This window comes from Montipora foliosa, chromosome 2, assembly GCF_036669935.1.
Source record: "Montipora foliosa isolate CH-2021 chromosome 2, ASM3666993v2, whole genome shotgun sequence".
In the NCBI taxonomy this organism is placed as follows: domain Eukaryota; kingdom Metazoa; phylum Cnidaria; class Anthozoa; order Scleractinia; family Acroporidae; genus Montipora; species Montipora foliosa.
Genome location: NC_090870.1, coordinates 572885 through 580516, shown reverse-complemented (window position 1 = coordinate 580516; position 7632 = coordinate 572885).

Sequence of the window (7632 nt, the reverse complement as noted above, 5' to 3'; positions counted from 1 at the left end):
ATAATTACGGTTCCATGGATTATCTTTATTGTCGTTTTTTGGGCCCCAGTCTCAGAACAGGGAATTTGCTAAAGCCACCTATGTGCTCACTCCGAGGAGTGGTTTTCCGTGACACAATATTGCGTTACAAGAGTATCTTAGGACCGGTACAACAATGCGCATTGAAAGTCCTTTCTCCGTAAAATTGCCGTTCTGTTTCATGAAGTTCACCACTTAAAAACGTATTGCAGCGTAATTTGGTATCTAGAGGTACAATTCGTGCAAAATATACAAAATATTCAGAAGACAAGTGACCTGTTAATGGTCGACGTATTGTTCTTTGAGTTACTCCCACAATGGTAATATATAGCAAAGGTTCTTTTTTTGCCTAATTCAAACCTCACCAAGACATGTAAACCATGTGCTTGAACTGAAAATTTGTTTATTAATTTTATTATTAAGTAAATGCATTTTTTAGATGGCCTTCAGGTGATGTTGCGAGAGTGAATGGCGACCTATTGACGTATAATTGTTAATACATGACTACAAAACGGACTGTTTCACGCAGTACTCCACACAGTACTCCACAAGTATGTGGCAATTTTCGAGGCCATTGAGGTACGTTTCGATACAACTTGAATGGTTATGGATAGAATTTAATACTGCAAAGTAACTGATTGTGAATTTGTCCCTGGAATAAAGAAATTCCTTCATTTTGAACAGTACTCCCTTCTATTGCGAGAACTTAAAAGATTTTGAGTAATAAGTTCTCATTTATATTCGTTCGATGGAGTACTGTGTAAATAGTGTTTAAAACCAACTTTACAGTCTGCAATCCTATGAAAAACAAAGTTTGGATTACAATGGTTACTACTAAGTGCTTAGTTGAACCCAAAGACGAACAATAGCGACATTTTCCTCGGAATGTATGGAGTACTGTTGAGGAGAACTGTGTAGCATTGACTATATGAATGTAACCTGATCCTCGAGGCTACACACAGGGTTCAATAACATTTGAAGCCACTTACGACCTATCCTAGCAAAATCTATCGCGTATTTATGGCAAATATTGCATATCTAACAACAGCAAATAGATATATGGTACAGCTCACCGGGAATTATTCTTTTTCATTTTGTAACATCCCACGTTACTATTTGCGAGATTATCAACAAGAAAATATGAAGACGTTATTTGAGCTTGATTTCAGCAATAACTTGAACGAAACATATCGAAATGAATATTTTGCCACTTCTTCGAGTTTCTGTTAAAGGAATGAAACCACGTGTATAAAATCGCATTTATTGCGCTTCGACCTTTTTCAGACAATCGTGGTCAAAAGTTGTTGGGAAGGTTTCGGGCATCAGCTCACTTTACACCTAATTCGGTTTTTCTAAGTATTGGCTGAAGTATTTGGAAATACCATGCTCTTGTGGCCCCCTCCCCCATATTCAATGTTGGAGTTCTTAAGGTAAGAAAAGTCACCATTTTTTTCTCTGGAAAATCCAACATTGAAAAGGGGAGGGGGTATCTGTAAAATGAAGTTACCTTCCCAACACTTTTGTCCATGATTGTCTGAAAACAACTGTAAACAGTTTTTGGCGTATACACAAAATTTACGGAAGATATGCAGTTGTTATTCTCCATAATTACGGTTCCATGGATTATCTTTATTGTCGTAGTTTTTGGGCCCCAGTCCTCAGAATTTGCTAAAGCCACCTATGTGCTCACTCCGAGGAGTGGTTTTCCGTGACACAATATTGCGTTACAAGAGTATCTTAGGACCGGTACAACAATGCGCATTGAAAGTCCTTTCTCCGTAAAATTGCCGTTCTGTTTCATGAAGTTCACCACTTAAAAACGTATTGCAGCGTAAATTTGGTATCTAGAGGTACAATTCGTGCAAAATATACAAATATTCAGAAGACAAGTGACCTGTTAATGGTCGACGTATTGTTCTTTGAGTTACTCCCACAATGGTAATATTAGCAAAGGTTCTTTTTTTGCCTAATTCAAACCTCACCAAGACATGTAAACCATGTGCTTGAAACTGAAAATTTGTTTATTAAGTTTATTATTAAGTAAATGCATTTTTAGATGGCCTTCAGGTGATGTTGCGAGAGTGAATGGCGACCTATTGACGTATAATTGTTAACTATGACTCAAACGGACTGTTTCACGCAGTACTCCACACAGTACTCCACAAGTATGTGGCAATTTTCGAGGCCATTGAGGTACGTTTCGATACAACTTGAATGGTTATGGATAGAATTTAATACTGCAAAGTAACTGATTGTGAATTTGTCCCTTGGAATAAAGAAATTCCTTCATTTTGAACAGTACTCCCTTCTATTGCGAGAACTTAAAAGATTAATTGAGTAATAAGTTCTCATTTATATTCGTTCGATGGAGTACTGTGTAAATAGTGTTTAAAACCAAACTTTACAGTCTGCAATCCTATGAAAAACAAAGTTTGGATTACAATGGTTACTACTAAGTGCTTAGTTGAACCCAAAGACGAACAAAATAGCGACATTTTCCTCGGAATGTATGGAGTACTGTTGAGGAGAACTGTGTAGCATTGACTATATGAATGTAACCTGATCCTCGAGGCTACACACAGGGTTCAATAACATTTGGAAGCCACTTACGACCTATCCTAGCAAAATCTATCGCGTATTTATGGCAAATATTGCATATCTAACAACAGCAAATAGATATATGTACAGCTCACCGGGAATTATTCTTTTTCATTTTGTAAACATCCACGTTACTATTTGCGAGATTATCAACAAGAAAATATGAAGACGTTATTTGAGCTTGATTTCAGCAATAACTTGAACGAAACATATCGAAATGCTAATATTTTGCCACTTCTTCGAGTTTCTGTTAAAGGAATGAAACCACGTGTATAAAATCGCATTTATTGCGCTTCGACCTTTTTCAGACAATCGTGGTCAAAAGTTGTTGGGAGGTTTCGGGCATCAGCTCACTTTACACCTAATTCGTTTTTCTAAGTATTGGCTGAAGTATTTGGGAAATACCATGCTCTTGTGGCCCCCCTCCCCCATATTCAATGTTGGAGTTCTTAAGGTAAGAAAAGTCACCATTTTTTTTCTCTGGAAAATCCATTGAAAAGGGGGAGGGTGGTATCTGTAAAATGAAGTTACCTTCCCAACACTTTTGTCCATGATTGTCTGAAAACAACTGTAAACAGTTTTTGGCGTATAAGACAAAATTTACGGAAGATATGCAGTTGTTATTCTCCATAATTACGGTCCATGGATTATCTTATTGTCGTAGTTTTTGGGCCCCAGTCTCAGAACAGGGAATTTGCTAAAGCCACCTATGTGCTCACTCCGAGGAGTGGTTTTCCGTGACACAATATTGCGTTACAAGAGTATCTTAGGACCGGTACAACAATGCGCATTGAAAGTCCTTTCTCCGTAAAATTGCCGTTCTGTTTCATGAAGTTCACCACTTAAAAACGTATTGCAGCGTAAATTTGGTATCTAGAGGTACAATTCGTGCAAAATATACAAAATATTCAGAAGACAAGTGACCTGTTAATGGTCGACGTATTGTTCTTTGAGTTACTCCCACAATGGTAATATATAGCAAAGGTTCTTTTTTTGCCTAATTCAAACCTCACCAAGACATGTAAACCATGTGCTTGAAACTGAAAATTTGTTTCTATTATTTTATTATATAAGTAATGCATTTTAGATTGCGTTCAGTTGATGTTGCTAGATTTAATGGCGACCCATTGACGTATAATTTTTAATACATAACTACAAAACGGACTGTTTCACGCAGTACTCCACACAGTACTCCACAAGTATGTGGCAATTTTCGAGGCCATTGAGGTACGTTTCGATACAACTTGAATGGTTATGGATAGAATTTAATACTGCAAAGTAACTGATTGTGAATTTGTCCCTTGGAATAAAGAAATTCCTTCATTTTGAACAGTACTCCCTTCTATTGCGAGAACTTAAAAGATTAATTGAGTAATAAGTTCTCATTTATATTCGTTCGATGGAGTACTGTGTAAATAGTGTTTAAAACCAAACTTTACAGTCTGCAATCCTATGAAAAACAAAGTTTGGATTACAATGGTTACTACTAAGTGCTTAGTTGAACCCAAAGACGAACAAAATAGCGACATTTTCCTCGGAATGTGTGAGTACTGTTGAGGAGAACTGTGTAGCATTGACTATATGAATGTAACCTGATCCTCGAGGCTACACACAGGGTTCAATAACATTTGGAAGCCACTTACGACCTATCCTAGCAAAATCTATCGCGTATTTATGGCAAATATTGCATATCTAACAACAGCAAATAGATATATGGTACAGCTCACCGGGAATTATTCTTTTTCATTTTGTAAACATCCCACGTTACTATTTGCGAGATTATCAACAAGAAAATATGAAGACGTTATTTGAGCTTGATTTCAGCAATAACTTGAACGAAACATATCGAAATGCTAATATTTTGCCACTTCTTCGAGTTTCTGTTAAGGAATGAAACCACGTGTATAAAATCGCATTTATTGCGCTTCGACCTTTTTCAGACAATCGTGGTCAAAAGTTGTTGGGAAGGTTTCGGGCATCAGCTCACTTTACACCTAATTCGGTTTTTCTAAGTATTGGCTGAAGTATTTGGGAAATACCATGCTCTTGTGGCCCCCTCCCCCATATTCAATGTTGGAGTTCTTAAGGTAAGAAAAGTCACCATTTTTTTTCTCTGGAAAATCCAACATTGAAAAGGGGAGGGGGTATCTGTAAAATGAAGTTACCTTCCCAACACTTTTGTCCATGATTGTCTGAAAACAACTGTAAACAGTTTTTGGCGTATAAGACAAAATTTACGGAAGATATGCAGTTGTTATTCTCCATAATTACGGTTCCATGGATTATCTTTATTGTCGTAGTTTTGGGCCCCATCTCAGAACAGGGAATTTGCTAAAGCCACCTATGTGCTCACTCCGAGGAGTGGTTTTCCGTGACACATATTGCGTTACAAGAGTATCTTAGGACCGTACAACAATGCGCATTGAAAGTCCTTTCTCCGTAAAATTGCCGTTCTGTTTCATGAAGTTCACCACTAAAAACGTATTGCAGCGTAAATTTGGTATCTAGAGGTACAATTCGTGCAAAATATACAAAATATTCAGAAGACAAGTGACCTGTTAATGGTCGACGTATTGTTCTTTGAGTTACTCCCACAATGGTATATAGCAAAGGTTCTTTTTTTGCCTAATTCAAACCTCACCAAGACATGTAAACCATGTGCTTGAAACTGAAAATTTGTTTATTAAGTTTATTATTAAGTAAATGCATTTTTAGATGGCCTTCAGGTGATGTTGCGAGAGTGAATGGCGACCTATTGACGTATAATTGTTATACATGACTACAAAACGGACTGTTTCACGCAGTACTCCACACAGTACTCCACAAGTATGTGGCAATTTCGAGGCCATTGAGGTACGTTTCGATACAACTTGAATGGTTGGATAGAATTTAATACTGCAAGTAACTGATTGTGAATTTGTCCCTTGGAATAAAGAAAATTCCTTCATTTTGAACAGTACTCCCTTCTATTGCGAGAACTTAAAGATTAATTGAGTAATAAGTTCTCATTTATATTCGTTCGATGGAGTACTGTGTAAATAGTGTTTAAAACCAAACTTTACAGTCTGCAATCCTATGAAAACAAAGTTTGGATTACAATGGTTACTACTAAGTGCTTAGTTGAACCCAAAGACGAACAAAATAGCGACATTTTCCTCGGAATGTATGGAGTACTGTTGGAGAACTGTGTAGCATTGACTATATGAATGTAACCTGATCCTCGAGCTACACACAGGGTTCAATAACATTTGGAAAGCCACTTACGACCTATCCTAGCAAAATCTATCGCGTATTTATGGCAAATATTGCATATCTAACAACAGCAAATAGATATATGGTACAGCTCACCGGGAATTATTCTTTTTCATTTTGTAAACATCCCACGTTATATTTGCGAGATTATCAACAAGAAAATATGAAGACGTTATTTGAGCTTGATTTCAGCAATAACTTGAACGAAACATATCGAAATGCTAATATTTTGCCACTTCTTCGAGTTTCTGTTAAAGGAATGAAACCACGTGTATAAAATCGCATTTATTGCGCTTCGACCTTTTTCAGACAATCGTGGTCAAAAGTTGTTGGGAAGGTTTCGGGCATCAGCTCACTTTACACCTAATTCGGTTTTTCTAAGTATTGGCTGAAGTATTTGGGAAATACCATGCTCTTGTGGCCCCCATCCCATATTCAATGTTGGAGTTCTTAGGTAAGAAAAGTCACCATTTTTTTCTCTGGAAATCCAACATTGAAAAGGGGGAGGGTGGTATCTGTAAAATGAAGTTACCTTCCCAACACTTTTGTCCATGATTGTCTGAAAACAACTGTAAACAGTTTTGGCGTATAAGACAAAATTTACGGAAGATATGCAGTTGTTATTCTCCATAATTATGGTTCCATGGATTATCTTTATTGTCGTATTTTTGGGCCCCAGTCTCAGAACAGGGAATTTGCTAAAGCCACCTATGTGCTCACTCCGAGGAGTGGTTTTCCGTGACACAATATTGCGTTACAAGAGTATCTTAGGACCGGTACAACAATGCGCATTGAAAGTCCTTTCTCCGTAAATTGCCGTTCTGTTTCATGAAGTTCACCCACTTAAAAACGTATTGCAGCGTAAATTTGGTATCTAGAGGTACAATTCGTGCAAAATATACAAAATATTCAGAAGACAAGTGACCGTTAATGGTCGACGTATTGTTCTTTGAGTTACTCCCACAATGGTAATATATAGCAAAGGTTCTTTTTTTGCCTATTCAAACCTCACCAAGACATGTAAACCATGTGCTTGAACTGAAAATTTGTTTATTAAGTTTATTATTAGTAAATGCATTTTTAGATGGCCTTCAGGTGATGTTGCGAGAGTGAATGGCGACCTATTGACGTATATTGTTAATACATGACTACAAAACGGTGTTTCACCAGTACTCCACACAGTACTCCACAAGTATGGGCAATTTCGAGGCCATTGAGGTACGTTCGATACAACTTGAATGGTTATGGATAGAATTTAATACTGCAAAGTAACTGATTGTGAATTTGTCCCTTGGAATAAAGAAATTCCTTCATTTTGAACAGTACTCCCTTCTATTGCGAGAACTTAAAGTTAATTGAGTAATAAGTTCTCATTTATATTCGTTCGATGGAGTACTGTGTAAATAGTGTTTAAAACCAAACTTTACAGTCTGCAATCCTATGAAAAACAAAGTTTGGATTACAATTTACTACTAAGTGCTTAGTTGAACCCAAGACGAACAAATCGACATTTTCCTCGAATGTATGGAGTACTGTTGAGGAGAACTGTGTAGCATTGACTATATGAATGTAACCTGATCCTCGAGGCTACACACAGGTTCAATAACATTGGAAGCCACTTACGACTATCCTAGCAAAATCTATCGCGTATTTATGGCAAATATTGCATATCTAACAACAGCAAATAGATATATGGTACCGCTCACCGGGAATTATTCTTTTTCATTTTGTAAACATCCCACGTTACTATTTGCGAGATTATCA